Below are 16,330 nucleotides of genomic sequence, written 5' to 3' on the forward strand. Positions count from 1 at the left end.
GTGGACAGTGGAGACACTGATGCCATGGGAGTCAAGCCAAGGAAGGGCCAGGGACATGCCCAAGCGCTGGGTCCCAGCGCTGCTCACTGTGAATGTGGCATTTTCTGTCTTTGAATGCAAAAGGATGGGGCTGGCTCTGCTGGTTATTCAGAAACTGGCAATTCCTATGTATTCATTACTTCTGTTGGTGCTCTGTGTTCAATTTTTGTAAATTGCTGAGCAGCTTTGCCAATCCGATGTGTGTCTTCAGCTCTCACTGGCTTAATTGCTCATCCTTTGGTAACTAATATCTACAACATGAATTAGCCATCTGCAAAGTGCTGCCCTGCTGTATTTGTGCCAAACCCCCACACCCTTTTTTGAGATCAGGAACTGAGGGGGGAAAGCAAGTCTGTGCCTACAATTTTCTTAAAACCCATTTCTTGGCCATTTATTTTCTAAAGCTGTGTCAATATTTGGCTTGTGTCCTCTGCAGGAATACTCCTAAGGTAAGCATTTATTTTTTTAATATAATGCAAAACCAGGTGAGAAATGAAGGTCTTTAGTGATGCTCAGTTTGAACGCTGATGAAGTTATTGTGAATTTTGATGGCGTTTTACTTTCCTCTTTTTGCCCTATATTATCCTGGCCTGCCTGCAGGGTAGCCGATGTTCCCCAGACAGTCTAGCTCTGGTTAGGGTGCCCCAGACAGGTTGTTCCATTTTTATGTTGCATCAGTTTCTTTGTGTTTGCCCTAAAACCAGAGGCAGCACAGACAAAGAGATGTGCAATAGGATGAAAAATTCCTGTTTTCCCTTTGCATGCTGAAGCCAGCAGATGGTGCTTACTGCCTTTGCATGCTTCTCAGAGAAACCCTGCACTATCTGCTAGTTTATTTATGGTATTTACCAGTGAACACTATAAGGCTCACAGCTACTTGTCACTTTTCAGAGAGCTGAAGGATTGGGCTCTGAAAGCAAAACACATCCCACAGTGTTGAGAGCTTTAAGATTTCAAACCCCTACGAGTTTGGTTGTTTTCATGGAATGTTTTCTCAAAATGCTGGTTTTTTGCCATCATAATCATTTGGGTTTTTTTTTGTTTAAAATCGGAGGGTGGGAGGAGGTGAGCAAGTTTTACCATCTCCTTGGACAGGTTTCAAAGTGAAGTTTGCAGAAGTGATCTGTACAAATCAGCTTATGCTTCTGTTATGAGTTTGGTGAGGCCCGGGGAGCCTATGCAACTTGGGATCATTTGCAGGGAGTACTGAGTAGCACGCGCTTCCAGGAGGGATGCTCTGAGACCACTTCAGACCAGAGGAAAAGGGTGGTGAGCTCTCAGAAAAGCACCTTCCCAGTCCATTCCCAGCAAAGGTAAGGCAGCACTATCCACCCTCACTGCCGAGGGAAGGAAGCCGTCAGGTTCCCACATGTGCTTGGAGAGACCTTTACACCTTGAATTTTTTCCCAGCTGTTCTCTGTCCCAGTGTGACTTACTTACAATGCATCTGCTGCAAGATTCACAGAAACTGAGTTACACAGGTTAAAAACAATAAAACCAAAAAATATATCAGCCCTCCACTGTCATTTGGTGATGGAAAGTTGAGCAGCAGTGTGCTGAGGATAAAAGGTTCAGCCACACATTTACACCATTAACTTCCATGCAAAGACTTTACCTTGTTCTTATTTATTTACTTATGTGTTTCCTTTCTATAGACACAAAACCAGAACAGAAACTTGTCCACAGGTTGCACCTTCCTGTGAGCACATCTTTTATTCAGTATTATTCTTTCTCTCACTCTTGGTACCTGAATTATTATGACTTCATCAAAGCAGTGATTTCTTCCTTCAGCCATGAGTCTACATATTTAGTAATAATCATCAATTTTGCTTATCTTTAAAATCAGTAGGAATTTCTTTCAAGACAATGTGTGTCTGACCAGCTCTTCCTGCTTCCAGCCCCACCACAGTGTCGGTGCTGCCTGCATTTTTAGGAGTATCCTGAGATTTGAACTCGTCCTTTGATGATGGATGTAGAAGCAGCATTTCCTTTTTGTGTTCTTTTTGTAGGTTTATTTTTGATGGATTTCCTGTTGTGCAAGCATGGCTAGGCTTTCTACATGGGAGAGCAATTTCTAAATCCACTGAGGCTGGTTAGAGAAGGCAGCAGCCTTGCACTGGGCTGATTTCCTGGCCAATCTTACCAGTTTCGGCATCTAAGCCAGAGGAGCGAGAGTTGCAAGGAACCTGTGCTGCTTGGTACTCTACTCCTGAAGACTGGACCTACATCCTCAGGTTTTCTCCAAACAACCTTGTTTCCTCCTATCTGCATATTTACACTGGAAATTTGGTAAAATCTGAGAAATATCAGTGTTTTCTTGAGACTGCCAACTAGTTCTTTTTACCTCACTGGAAATAATGTAAGATAAAAATCTCTGATGATTAATATCTGTATGATTGGATCATATGTGGGTAGTGTGAATCTAAATGATACAGGAGAAGAGTGTGTCTAGGTTTGAGCAAAAGAACCAGCGGGGTGGGTCTGGCTCAGTCTGAGCCCTTACTGGGCAATTAGTGTATCTCAGCTGCCTGGAGATGATAGCCAAGACATTAACACTTTGCATTATAGAGGTAATAACACAAAAGTAGACGTATGGAATAACTTTTTAATTTTCAGCTGTGTTGAGGAGTGCTGAGCACCGGTCCTTTGATCTGTCTATCAATGACTTACTAAAAAGATATCAAAACAAAAAACTAAGTGGTTACTGAGGTATTATCAAGCTACTTAATTTTGGGTTTAAGTGATGTGCAGTCTGACTAACTTTGGTCCTTAAATAACCAGTTTACAAGAAGAAGACTCACATATTCTGTTCACTTTCTGTCCTATTTCTGGGACCACAATACAAGCACAGGTCTTGTTGGTCAAGGCAGAAAGTGCTGAGCAACTCCATGGCCCACATTGGCAAAGCGCATGCAGTTGCTAAACAGCGAGCTCCATGGGAGTTGTGCAAGTGTGCTTCCTTTCTTTGATGGATTGAAGACATAGGAATGTCTCTCAAATCTACTTTGCTCCCAAAGAACTGAATTGCAGAGCTCCTATTGATTTCAGTGAGAGAAAAAAACCTCCTTCAAGGGTAAGTAAATAACTGTATTTCACTGATATAGAGATCAGCACTCACACAGCTTTGAGATGTGAAATGCTGAGCATCCCTGGCATCGCGGTGAGCGCTGTGCTGCTTTGCTCCAGTGTGCGTTGTCATCCAGCCCAGACCTTCCCCCATCCACACTACCTTCTTCTGCCCACAGGAGCAGAGTGAGAGGAGTCACGTCTTCTCCAGGTCACCTTGGGTTTCCATAGTGACTATTTGAATGTGATTGTCTTATCAATCAGAACCTCCTTTACTCCTGTAAGCAACTATAAAGCCTTTTGTGGTTTCTATAGCAACCATCTTTAAATGCATGTATTTGTTTTCTCTAGGCTTAACTGAATTGTTGAAATAGTGCAAATTAACTGCTGGTGCAATATTTCTTATGTTTTTTCCCTTAAGCTATCCTTTACTGTCATCCAGAACAACAGCTATGATGAGGCTACTGTCCTTTTGTTGAGTTACTTAAGAGATCCTCTTTGCTGCCCAACCACGTGAGCAATGCCTCTTAAAAATCGTTGCTTTCATGAGGAACACTGAAAACCTGAAACCTCTGGAGTTCAGTCTTTCCCTTTCAAATTCAGGCCCCTATGTCATGCTGTCCCCAGGCACTTAGAAGAAAAAATGGTGCTGTTTTATTACCCTAAATCACTTCTTGTAGTATGCATGAACAGCACCTTCCCTCTGCTAACCTCAGCACAAAGTACAGTTGTTACTTAACAGTAGCACTATGAGTTATTCAAATGTGTTTATCAGTGTAGTATGAAGAATGTGCACAAGGTTAATGGCTCATCTACATTGCAGACCCAATAAATGTCAAGAAGGTTATTTTTCTTTCAGCCTAAATGTGGTAGCTGCAGACATGGCTGATATCACACTGTCCATGGTTTCCTTGCACCAGACAGCAGGCAGACAGAGCTATCTAAATGAGCTGAGACTGGCACAACCACAACTACACTTTTACTTCATGATCTGACTATAAACACGCCATGCTTTTCAGTGCCACAAAGTTCATTTCTCCTAGGTAGTTCATAAGCGGACAATGTGCCTAATTCAGGTTTATAAAATCAGGAATAGGTAATTATTCTGCTTTGAAATGCCATGGCAGCATTTTCTGGGATCCTCTCGGTAGAAGTAGATAGCAGCCATATAATCAAAAGGCTGGAACACCTCTCCTATGAGGATAGGCTGAGAGAGTTGGGGTTCTTCAGCCTGGAGAAGAGAAGGCTCTGGGGAGACAGTATTGTGGCCTTTCAGTACCTAAAAGGAGCCTATAAGAAAGATGGGGACAGACTTTTTAGCAGTGTGTGTTGTGACAGGACAGGGGGTAATGGTTTTAAACTAAAAGAGGGGAGATTCAGGCTAGGCATGAAGAAGAAATTTTTTACAATGAGGGTGGTGAAACACTGGAACGGGTTTCCCAGAGAGGTGATAGATGGCCCATCCCTGAAGACATTCAAGGCCAGGCTGGATGGGGCTCTGAGCAACCTGATCTAGTTGAAGATGTCCCTGCTCATCGCAGGGGGTTGGATTAGATAAACTTTGAAGGTCCCTTCCAAACCAAACTATTCTGTGATTCTACGATTCTGTGCAACTTCCAGTCTGCATGGAAAGGTAGATGGACTGTTGAAAGCAAAGAAAGGACCTGAACTCCATTTGCGGTGCTGGTCTTTTCCTGCATTAGGAAAACAATCTTGGGTTTAGAGCAAGATGACAGAACTGTTTGCATTTCTCTTAACTTCTGCCTTTTCTTAGAAACCAGCACTTGTTCACTCCAATGTTTTCATTTGCTCCTTCTCGCTCAGAGCTGGCTCAGGTACTGGCACAAGGCATGTTTGTGGCTGTGCGATGGGACGAGCAGCACAGGCAGTGACACTGGCAAAGCTGCAGTCAGTCCACCTTGCTCCTTAGGAAAAGAGTTGCTTACAGACTGGAATTGGTTCAAGGAAAGGTGAGAAAATAGCCAGGGGGCTGGGGTTTCGGTCACCTACTAGGGAAGAACCAAAGAGCTTTGTGTCCATTAATGGAAAACTCAGTAACTGTCATTGAGGGTTAGGAAATCTTATGGGTATGAGAGAAGGAATACATTGAGATTATAAAAAGGACAGGAGTTGACTACTTCTACAATTAAAAAAGATGGAAATGTAGTGACTCAGGATCATCATGCTGAATTCACAAAAGGTGGTTGGTGCTGCAGGGGCTTGGACCCCCCAGCTGCCTGGCTGTGGGAGATTTCCATGTTTTTCCAGGGTGCCCCATTGGTGCTGCTCGTGCTGAGCTGTCGGTGCAGGGGGAGAAGGGGCAGGGGAAGCCTCGAGGGGCAGGAGAGGCCAGCTGGCCATGGGAACTCCTCAAGGAGAGCCGGGGGACACCAGGCAGTGTTCAGAGCCCACAAGGGAGCAAAAGTGTTTGCATTAAATAAGAAGCATTTTTTAAAATAAATGCTTGGCAGGAACACAACAGGAGGTTGGCTGGAGCTGTTCCTTATCCCTAAGCTCCCAATCTCAGTTTCTGTCCAAACAGGTGCCCCCCCCCACCAAAAGAGTAGGGCTTTTCTCTCTGTGCAGGGTGCTGCCACATCGCTGTACACTCCCAATGCTCTTTCAAACCTGCTTAGAAACCTGCCAGGCACTGCTCAGATGGGATGTCAGGAGCCCAGCTGACTTACAGTCTGCAGGGCAGATGACAGCAGACAAGGAGAGGGCACAGGGAAGCAACGAAGCAATATGAACTAGCAGGAAAAGTTGCTTTCTTCAAGCAAATGCTTGCAATACCTCTGCCTTCCTTTCAGTGAAGGGTTGCTGTTGCTGGCTTAACCTTCCTCAGAAAACTTGCACGATTTTGCTGTCCAAAAAACAAGTGTTAGTAGATTTGGGCACATTACAGTTGACTTCCCTTAATAAGAAACTCGCAGATGGATACTGCTTAACATTGAGCTGTTCTTATCTAAATTTCAGTTGATGCACAGGCAAGCTCAGAAGCCATACAGCACCAATCATTTACCTCTAGACATCCAAAGAAGATGCTAAAATATTTTCTGTGTCCACTGATAACATTGTTGAGGTCCATAGAGGCTACTGCTAAAATACTCCATATTTCTATAACATTCTGATTCTTTCTATGTATATTTGCTGAAATTGTCTGACTTCTGAATGTGTAACTCCTACATAATCTGTACAAAGTAAACAGCATTGAAAGAACATTTACAAATCTGAAGTCAAATACTCAGTAACTGGGAAATGCCAGAGTTGATGCTCTCTCTGTAGTTTTACCTTGTGTCCTTTCAGTGAAACACTCAGAAGCAGCAGGTCACTTCTTGCTGCACTTCCCACTTCCATTCCCAGGCAGGCTAAGCTTTTCTTCCTTTTCTTTTCCTCATGTATTTGGGATGCTGAGGGCCAGAGCTGCTGGTTTTTGGCTTGCCCGAGGACAGTCAGGGGTGAGCTCTCTGAAGGAGGGCATTTTGCATACTGGTTTCCTCCCAAAGCCTGTGGTGGGGCAGGTGTGAGGCCTGTGAGAGCACAGCTCGGTAAGGATTGCAGGAGTACCATAGTGGGGGCAAATAGGGAGCACATTGCTTGCAAGAACAAAAAGTCTTATTCTCCTTATCTCAGTTTTCAGAGCCACTGAAGCCCCGTGTCTTTCTTTCCCCTGCATGGCTGGTGCACCAGGGAAGTGATGCAGAGAAGCTCCACATGCTCCTGCATCCCCTGGGGCTCCCTCCCTCGGCAGCACGATGGGGTATGAGCTGTGCCTGTTTGCCACCCCACTCTACACAGTGTGTAGCTGCTCATCCCAGTCATCTTCTCAGTAGCTGCCCCCAGGAACAGGATTTTGTTAGCTATGCTGCTCCCTCTCTTACTCCCATGCCCACCACACTGTGTGGGTCCAGAGCCTGTGGTGGGTTTTCCCTTGGGTGAATGACTCAAATAGCAATAAGCACCAGCAGCTGTGCTGGATACTGCCCTAGCAGAGTCCCTCAGGGTTAATCTGGTGGAACAGCAATCAGGCTGACTGGTGCCAGGGTTTGGCGCTGCACTCACTGGGCTCTTGTGTCCTGCAGGGTGGCCTTGGTCGTTCACCCTGGAACCACTTGATTTCCAGCCCTGAAGGCATCTGAGCATCTCCCACACAAATATGAGCAGCTTCTGTAGGAGGCACTGTAGGTAATGACTAGATATTGGGTGAAAACGCGGCTGCCAGCACTACTGTCTCTATCACTCGTTTGAAGACGGTGGGATGTGCTCTGAGCACAGTCACAGGGCAGGTCCTGCAAGTGACGTGGTAGTTGTCCCCTCCCGTGACTCCCATCACCATGTAGGGTGACACAGCCTGGACCTGGGATGCTGTGTGTATGCCCAGCAGTGGCTGCTCAAACACAGGTGCTGGGCATCCAGATCCAAGTTCATTCAAAGGGACTCTGAACTGAAGCACACTCAATCTTGTCCTCTGGCCTCCACTGTAGTGCTAGTGAGATATCTCAGATCTTGGTAAAAGGGAGTAGAGGACATGCCTTTGCCTTATTATTCAACAGAAAAGAAAGCTGGGGCATGAAAGTGGGGACAAAGGGTGGGAATTGAAGTGGAAAGTTTGAGCTACTTTTCCGAGTTCAAACATCCTTTGTCTTTTTTTCTTTTCCTTTAAAGACAGCTGAAGCGTGGGATCTTGAAACACAAAAGCAGTTATTTGAGTTCACCAATGCTCACGGAGAGGCAGGAACCACCTGTTTGACTTCTAATAGCAATGGAAGAAGCTGCATTTCTTTTTATGCTTGTTACCCTTCTGCAGGCATTATTGCTGGTGCATGCAGCAGAGAGCGCGGTGTTTGAACCCGGAGCCAGGCTGGTTACAGGATGCAGAGATGGGCACCTGAAGATATGGAGTTACAACAAGTGGTGTCTGCCTGCTCTGAAGAGGGGTAAGTGGTTCGCAAATTTCTGGAAGACTGGAAAATATTTAAAGGCCATAAATGAGAGTGGACTGGGCTTTTTTTTTTTTTTTTTTTTTTTTTAATTTTTATTTTTTCCCTGTAGAAGGAAAACATTATGAGATCTGCGACTGCTCCTATGTGGAGATGAACAGGAGCAAGTAAGGTCTCCCCCCGCATTGTGTGACCCTTGTTGCAGGGCCAGATGCATTGGGTGGGAGTTTATGCTGCAAGTAACCATGCTGTTCTGTGGGAAGTTCCTCCCCTGAGACGCTCCTCAGCGATTAGTCAGACTCATATGCTTCTGAAAGAAACGTGCTAACAGTTCTGGAGGGAAGAGAACAAAAATAAATCTGAGCAGATCTGCAGTGCAAGCAGATGGAGCTGCCCAGCCTGAGCAAGCAGAGTCGGGCTGTCCACGGCTGGGTCTGCACACCCGCAGAGTGTGTGCAAGTCAGATGGTGTTCTAAAAAAATAAGTTTTCTGTGCCATTGCTCTGCTACATCATAGACAACACACAGGTGCTGTTTGTTGTATAGTGTCACACGTTAGTCAGAGCCCATTGCACTAAGCATAGGACCGAGTACATTGACGAAATATTCTGTAGCTTCCATGAGGAAGAGTAATTCTAGAGTGGAAAATTATTACTATCCTATCCTTTTGGAGACAAGTGGGTAAATTTGCCCATGTTTGAATATTTGAACTAAACATGTGCAAATACCACATCTCTTTCTAATTTTGGAAAAGTATGTTGATAAATCAAAGAGTGCCCTGAATGTTCTTCAAGGTATATTGTGGCTATGGGGTGAGACAGCAGAATGAATGTGTGCTTTGCAAGTAACAAGACTGCATCTAAAATACATGATCTATTAACATAAAATAGTATGAAATTCTTTTAAATGAAACCTGAACTCAATGTTTACATCTTGGTAAAAAAGTAGAACAGCAAAAATCACTTTACCGTTACTAGAATCTGGTGTCTGGGCTTGTAACCAAAAATGTGCCCAAGATATACAAAGTCCTGGGGACCTTTTCACAGGGGAAGCCACTCACCCCCCTCCAGCCCCTTAGGGAAACACCCAATTTCTTGGCTGTGAGCTGACTTTGGGAGCCAGCAGTAATTTCACTGAGGTCAGATTGACTCACCAGCTGAAAGAACCAGGTGTGTCTGTACATCTTTGCAGAAGCACCACAATGTTTTATTGTTCTCTGAATGCAGTCTTGGATCATTCATTATAAAAAAAGAAATAAATAAAATTAAAAATATCTGTATAAAGCTGTGTTTGCCAGTGATCAGAGAAACATTCAGCTGTCTTTTTTGGAAAGCCAAATCAGGGTGGCAGTGGCAAAGGCTGGGTTTGAAATGCAGAGAGGAAGCTCTCTTGTTACTTCTGCTGACCTGAAGGGCCTGCTCTTTCCTTACAACATCCAGGATTCCCTTCAGAGTCCCACAAACCCCACGAAAGAGATTTTCATCATAAAATGATCACTTGTTGAAACCAAATGTATTGGCTTCAACAAACTGGGCAATGTTGGGATTGGGAGTGAATAGTAAAAGAGAAAGCTTGCAATTAGCTGCTGGCTGTTCTGGGACACTCCTCTGGCTTTCTCTCTCTTTAAAAGCAGTTATCCAAGCTGGGGGGAAAAGGTCAGAAATGTCTTTACCATGTGTGATGTGGATTTTCCATTTTCTGGTCAGCTCCTTTTGCCAGTGGAGCCACGTAACTTGCACAGTGAAGACATTCCCGTCCCATGAGCACAGAGTGTGTGTTGGGGGCCAAGGAAGACAAACCTCTTCTGGCAGTGGTCAAACCAGCCTCTCCCTTGCTGGTCTCTTCGGTCCAGGACTCAGCAGATGAGCTCCACCATGCTCAGAAACCTCAGCTCTTTGACAGGATGACATAGTAAGGAATACACCTCGGGTCTGTATTTCAAATACATTCTTTGATAAGAGCAGTAAGTTATGGCAGAGGGTAAGTCAGCATACACAACAGACAAATATGTGGTCTTGATTTAATTCAGGCAAACGAAATTTTCGTGTTAAGCTGTTAACTTAATCTTAGTATTGCATAGTCCTCAGTCACTAGTTTTCATAAGGTCTAGGAGGAGAAGAGACAGAAATAACCTAAAACTGGGGAGGGCTAGGCAGCTATAACTGCATGGTTGTGAACTGAGGTGAGAGGTGGAAGTCAGGTGCCACCAAGCTTGCAGCAAGGTCAGGCTCATGTGTATGGTCTGACCAAGCCCAAGAACCTGCTAAATGAAAGGAGAGGATGAACACTGTTTCTTTAACAGCTTTTCTCTGCTTCCATCCAGCCCCATAGCCACAAAAAGGTATCCTGTGTGATGGCCATCGTCCACTGGCTCTCCTCGCCTCAGCTGGTTACAGAGGTGACACTGTAGTTCGGATCACATCCTCCAGCTGCAACAACCACAAACTTCACATGCTGCTTCCCACCAACTGCACTGCAATTCTTAAATTCTTTTGAATTTAAGCAGGCTTAGAGTGAACATACATATTTTTTTTCCTTCTCTTTGCTTTCCCAACTGCAGCCGCAAGCGGTACCCACATGGTATTTCTTCTGGCTTGCGTGGCTGAGCGGGGATCTGGAGCAGCAACTCTCATTTCCAGAGGGCCTCAAGGTGGGAGTTAAAACCTCGATGTGGTGCATGTCCAAGCACATCACGGCTCTGTGGTGTAGGAGGTAGTTTTTAAATTTATTTTACAGTGATTTTTTTTTTTTAAGACTATGCTTGTGTTTTATTAATAAAACCATGAATTAGTTGTTTCCCAGTTTGCAGTTATAACTAATCTTCCCTCTCCCTCTACTTTTAATGTATAAGCATGTATATGGAGTTTATTGATTTTCAACATCTTAAAACACATCCCTTAAACTGGTGATGGCACAATATGCCTCTCTCCTGCGTACTAAAATCTGTGAGACCTCTGGCTCTGGCCTGACACAGTGACCCATCCTATGGGAGAACTCCAATTTCCCCTGATAACAGGACTTGCTCTAATCCCTTTTAACTGGTTTGGGGTGTTTTGGTTTTTGGTTTTGTTTTTTTCCTGAAATGTGGATATTTTATTGATCCCTCCCTTTCTTTATGTTAAAGTTTTGAATGAAAATGTTCATTTACTTAGAAGTCAAATACCCAGAGAATACTTGAGGTGAATAATAAAAATGACAAAGGCAGAACGTCACAGAGCACTAGTAAATGAACACCTCGTAGGCATGATGATCAGTGGAGGAAGGTGCGGGATCACTGCTTCTAACTCAAGTTTCATTCCCTGTGTGTTCCTCTCCCAATAAACTCACATTCCACCGTTACTGACAAATGGTTTTGCCACCACTTGTTTTTCTGCAGGTTACAGTCCCCACAAACATGGTGTATGTCCATTAGAATGGCCTATGCTATAGTATATTATCACAGACTGAAAGAGTAGCTAATCACACAACTGGCCTGGATGCCCATCTCTGTCTGGAGCACGGTGGCAGCTCCTCAGCACAGCTGTCACTGCCCACCAGCAGCTTCTCTGTGGGGCCCATGTGGATGGGTGTACATGCACAGACAGCAGCAAGGACAATGCTCTTGGGGAACCCAGAGCGGGAGCCACCAGAATGTACATGATATGGATTGTATGTGATATGGATTGTTTCCTACCTAGATAAACTGTTTGAGGGGTTGTATGTATGTATGTCTGAGCAAACATGATAAGCGAAAATAAGGATTTAAATGAGGAAAGTCCTGCCTGTGATTTCTAGTTATATTAAAAAACAAAACAATAAATCAAACAAATAAAAATCCCTTCTCCTCCCCCATGTTAATCTCTTTTCTCTTGTACATTCTTATAAATCTGTCCTTGGTATTGCAGTGCCTTGTTTTCAGCATGGCTAAGTTTGCCCCTGTGCTGCATTTCAAGCAAAACAATTTAATGGCCCATTGGCTACATGCTGACAAACCTACTTTGAAGTCAGTAGAAAGTAAGGACTGAGCAAAATCCCAGCAATGACTCTGGCAAACCATCCCGTGACACTCACATCCTTGCAGTTACTGGGAGCTGTTTACCCACACAGGTCTGTTTCACACTCCATGCGAAAACTGTTTTAACATTTTGTTGCATTAAAGCAGCATTACTGAGGCATTTAGTTTTCTTTTGTTGGGCTTTGTGTTTGGCCCTGCACAAAGCTTTTCCTCCTTGTAATGTAATTCGGTGACACATTCTTCTCTGTTGATCTGTATCCAAGTATTACCGTGATTCATACAGGATATTACAGATTTATTCTTTATTTTGCTGTATCATCAGTAAGCACACAGAAACACAGTTGTATTGTAAGTATGGTCTTATGTAGCTCAGCTCAGGCTATGGAAATATCCACAAAGTACACAGGTCTACAGCAGTTGCTTTTCAACAGCAATGTCATTAGGTTACTTAAAATAATTACTATCCCCACTGGCAACAAGGGAAACCTCAGCTCTTCCCTCTGCATGGTCCAGAAGTCACCAGCAGTGATCACTTCTCAAACCACGTGAAAGGCTGTTCACGGTCCCATTTCTACTTCAGCATCATTCGGATGTGTCTGACCCACCCTGGAGCCTCGGCCCCTCAACACAAGCAGCTGGGTCACAACATCAGCACTGGGCACAGTGCCACCACAGCTCCTCAGTCAGAGGCTGAGGTACCCTCAAGCCCCTTGGTGGTCTGATCTCTCAATTCCCTTTCTATATCTCTCTTTGGGGGATCCCTCTCCTCCCCATTCTCTGAAGCAGGATCCCAAGAGGAATGATCATCTGTATGTTGAAGTCAATCTTCAAAGCCACCTGCCATTGCTGACTGCAGAGTTAACAGGCAGCACAAGTCAGTGATGCTGTCACAGGTTTCCTGGCAGGTACCTGTGTGCTGACATGCTGTCCTGCCTCTGCTTTGAGAGATCAGAGGTGGTGGATGAGGACAGAGTCCTGCTGTACTCATCTAGAGCGGGCACAGCTTGTCTCTGTGGTCTGGCTGAAGAACACAGTTAAGCAACAGGAACAGATGAACACACAAATGGCACACAGCAGGTACACAGGGAAGAAACATCTGCAGGAAGCCAAGGTGGCCTTTCCTGATCACCCTACTGATGGAGCCAGGGGTGGGTGAGCCCCTAGGACATAGATTCAGGGACTGTGTTTAGACCTATACTCTTCCAACTTGCATCTTCTGTTATAGTCTGCATCTGTATTTTAAATCACTACAGGTTGCATTTAAGTGACAGGATGTGGTTTCTTCGTTCCACAGGGAATATCTTTAGGCTTTTTCTGTTTTCCCATATACATCCTACATTCCAAGGAGGAAGAGGATGGTCAAAGAATATTTAAAATTTGCTTCCTTCAGCTGGAAGAACAAGATGCCAGCTTTTAAGACACTTCAGAATCTAAAATTGCCAATGTCAAGAGGTTTGATTATACCTGTTATGCTTTCTTAAAAATTGAAAAAAAATCTGCCTAAATCCTGTTTCTTCTATGCAGTTCTGTCTCCTTCACCACTTTTGAAAGTCAACTGAAAATTATCTGAATTAACATCCATTAAAATCAATACCAGTTTAGGGTACCAATCAAAGTCCATGAAATAAATAACATCTGACTTTGGAAGATTACCTAATCACGTATCTATTTATTTTTGGAATATTTTTTCAAGAGCTGTGCTGTGGCTTAATCATGGGGAGATGTAAAATACAGAAATACACGTGTAGGACACCTACATTATCTGTACCTAAACAGCAGACAGCCTGGCAATGAGGTGCTCAGCTGTAAGAGAAAAGTTAAAACCTCCACTCAAATTTAGTAACTCACCTGGCAATCCCGTACCCACATCTACAGAGTTAAGAGAACCAGCAGCCCAAATTCACACCATAAAGAGCAAGGAACGAAAGATCAGTCACAGCATTGCTTCAAGTCTCTACTTCCTTTATAGCTCATTTAAAACAGTGACACTTTTTTCTGTCTGAGCTTTGTTACATGTGTGTTTGATCCTGCTTTCTGCTCCTCCTCTCCCCAGAAGCTGACAAGACTTCCTGCCACCTTTACAGCTGGTATGGCCCTGAGCTTAGAGGCGAGTCCTCCTTGTGCACCTCTTCACAGTTACCTTCCTTCCAACCAGGCTGAACATCAGGAGGTTTCCACCTCAGCCTCCTGGAAACACCCGTACGAAATACTGACAGAGCTGCAAAGCCTGCCCATTCCCCTAATGCTCAGAGGGGATCTTCTATCCTGCAGGTCCTCAGCTCACACCAGCACCTCAAAGCTTGAGGAAAACCTGTGCCTGAACAGCAGCAGCTTTTGTCTGTGCAATGGGCAACAGGTCTCCAGTGCCTGCACTTGGCCCCCTCCAGTGAAACAGGCGATGGAAACAAGGTGGGTTGCACCGAGGACATGGCTTTGCATTTCCTACAACAGGCTAAGGAACAAGAGTTTGAAATTCACCATGAGATGTATTAGACTATCATCTCATAAATGAAAACTTCATTACACATGCAGCAAGTGCATTTGGTATTCCAGAGAGATTATCTTATTTAGGCTCCATCATTTTAATCACATACATTCACAAAGTAAAACCTATTGCAAAAATGGGAAATGCAGTGAATAATAAAATGAACATTTCACTGAGGAGCAAGACACCTAACCAAGTGCTAAAATGCATAATTCGAACTTGAACAGTGGTCAGTCTATGCACTGTTTTTCCATCAAAACATTCTACATCAAACCTTTACAAGAGAGGTTACACAATAGATAAAAGTAAATTTAAGATTTTTACCTTTTAAAGTTATTTTGTCATTTTCCTTTCGTGGTTCTAAGCTCTTACTGGCTTAAAATACTTCATAAATTGATTTTTAAAATTATTCTCAGACTATGCATAATTTCACAATTTTTAGTTCAACTAAATCTTTCGAAAAGGTAATGGCAAGGTAAAATACAACAGTTCTAGTAACTAATGTATTTTATGCAAGTTTGAATCATCTTAGATTCAGAATTACAGAAAGACTGAATTTCAGGCAATTTGATGTGTGTTGTGAGCTTATAAACTCTATTTCACAAGCCTGTTATGCTGGTAAGATAATGGCACTTAAAGAGTATGGAACTAAGGTTCCAACATAAGGCAGTCTGAGTAAGTGCTTTTTGACCATTTTCCAGTCGCATCCTTAAGCATTTTTAGTGGGGATTTGACCTCCTTGTATACATCACACAGATTTCTGGATAGAAATAAATGTTTGTACTTGACACTTTCCTAGGATCTTTGAAAGGAGTCCAAAGAATATCAGAACACACCTTGGGAAAACCATAACTCAAAACAAAAATACATGGAAGACTGATGTAAGTTCTCCCTATTAGTAATGCCACTGAAGCAAAACAGTTGTAAAGACTTAAAGTTTGAAACTTGGAGAAGTGCACTCTAAGTAGATGTAAAGACTTAACACACACTATCCAGAAGAATTTCAAAAGCTTGTTTTAGAGGAATCAAGTTCTCTTCTTTCAGGAGAGGAAAAAAAATACAAGCCTTTGTGCAGTATTTAGTCAGTAACACAGTAAGGCCACTGCACCCCCACACCAGTAACATTACATGGTCCAGCAATCCATGCCTGGCACTGCTGAGTGTTGTTCTTCTGGTAGTCGCAGCATGAAGGAAACTGCCATCCTGAACATCCTCACCTCCCTACGATTGATGCCAAGATCAAAGTGGAAACACATGATTTTCACACGTGTCTGGTAAAAGGGAAATTAGAAAGCAAGAGATTCATTAAACTGGGGGGAGGGAAGAGGAGGAGAAGTTGAATCACCAATCTGTAGGTTTGTGCTTTCATTTCCCTGTACCCTAGCTTAAAGCACAAGCACTGTAGGAATTTAAGTAAGACATTTAATAGTAAGGAAATTAATCACCACACCATTAGCTGCTATGAAATAGTTAATGTTCTAGAAATATGAATTTTAAAAGATTGTCTGCTTTCAGTGCCGATTTCTTTTATTAGAGGAAAATTAGAGCAGTACCTTCTGTAGAGGTAACTGAACAATCCATCACTCCAGGGCCAGCAAAGCTTCTTTTTGGAGATCTAGGACTAGATGTTCAGACAGAACCCTACTTTAAATGCCTCTACAAAGTTTTACTCCAATCAGGCTAAGCTTCCTGCTATGGCATCCAACTGATCTTGCAATATAAGCTCCTATCTTTTATGGTGCTAGAACCAGAATTTCCATTTCAGCAATACTCTAAGCAAGCAATAGTCTGTCACAGAAACTTAACC

General features: G+C 43.5%; 1 long non-coding RNA gene across 1 annotated transcript; it reads left to right on the forward strand.

Annotated features, from left to right (window-relative positions):
• Window positions 1-371: 371 nt before the first annotated feature.
• LOC139826971 (uncharacterized) lies at window positions 372-11,797 on the forward strand. Its single transcript, XR_011737137.1, has 4 exons — window positions 372-488; window positions 7,913-8,042; window positions 9,751-9,955; window positions 10,368-11,797. It is a non-coding gene; the product is annotated as an uncharacterized lncRNA (long non-coding RNA).
• Window positions 11,798-16,330: the final 4,533 nt, after the last annotated feature.

The sequence above is a fragment of the Patagioenas fasciata genome, chromosome 1, assembly GCF_037038585.1.
Source record: "Patagioenas fasciata isolate bPatFas1 chromosome 1, bPatFas1.hap1, whole genome shotgun sequence".
Taxonomy (NCBI): Eukaryota; Metazoa; Chordata; class Aves; order Columbiformes; family Columbidae; genus Patagioenas; species Patagioenas fasciata.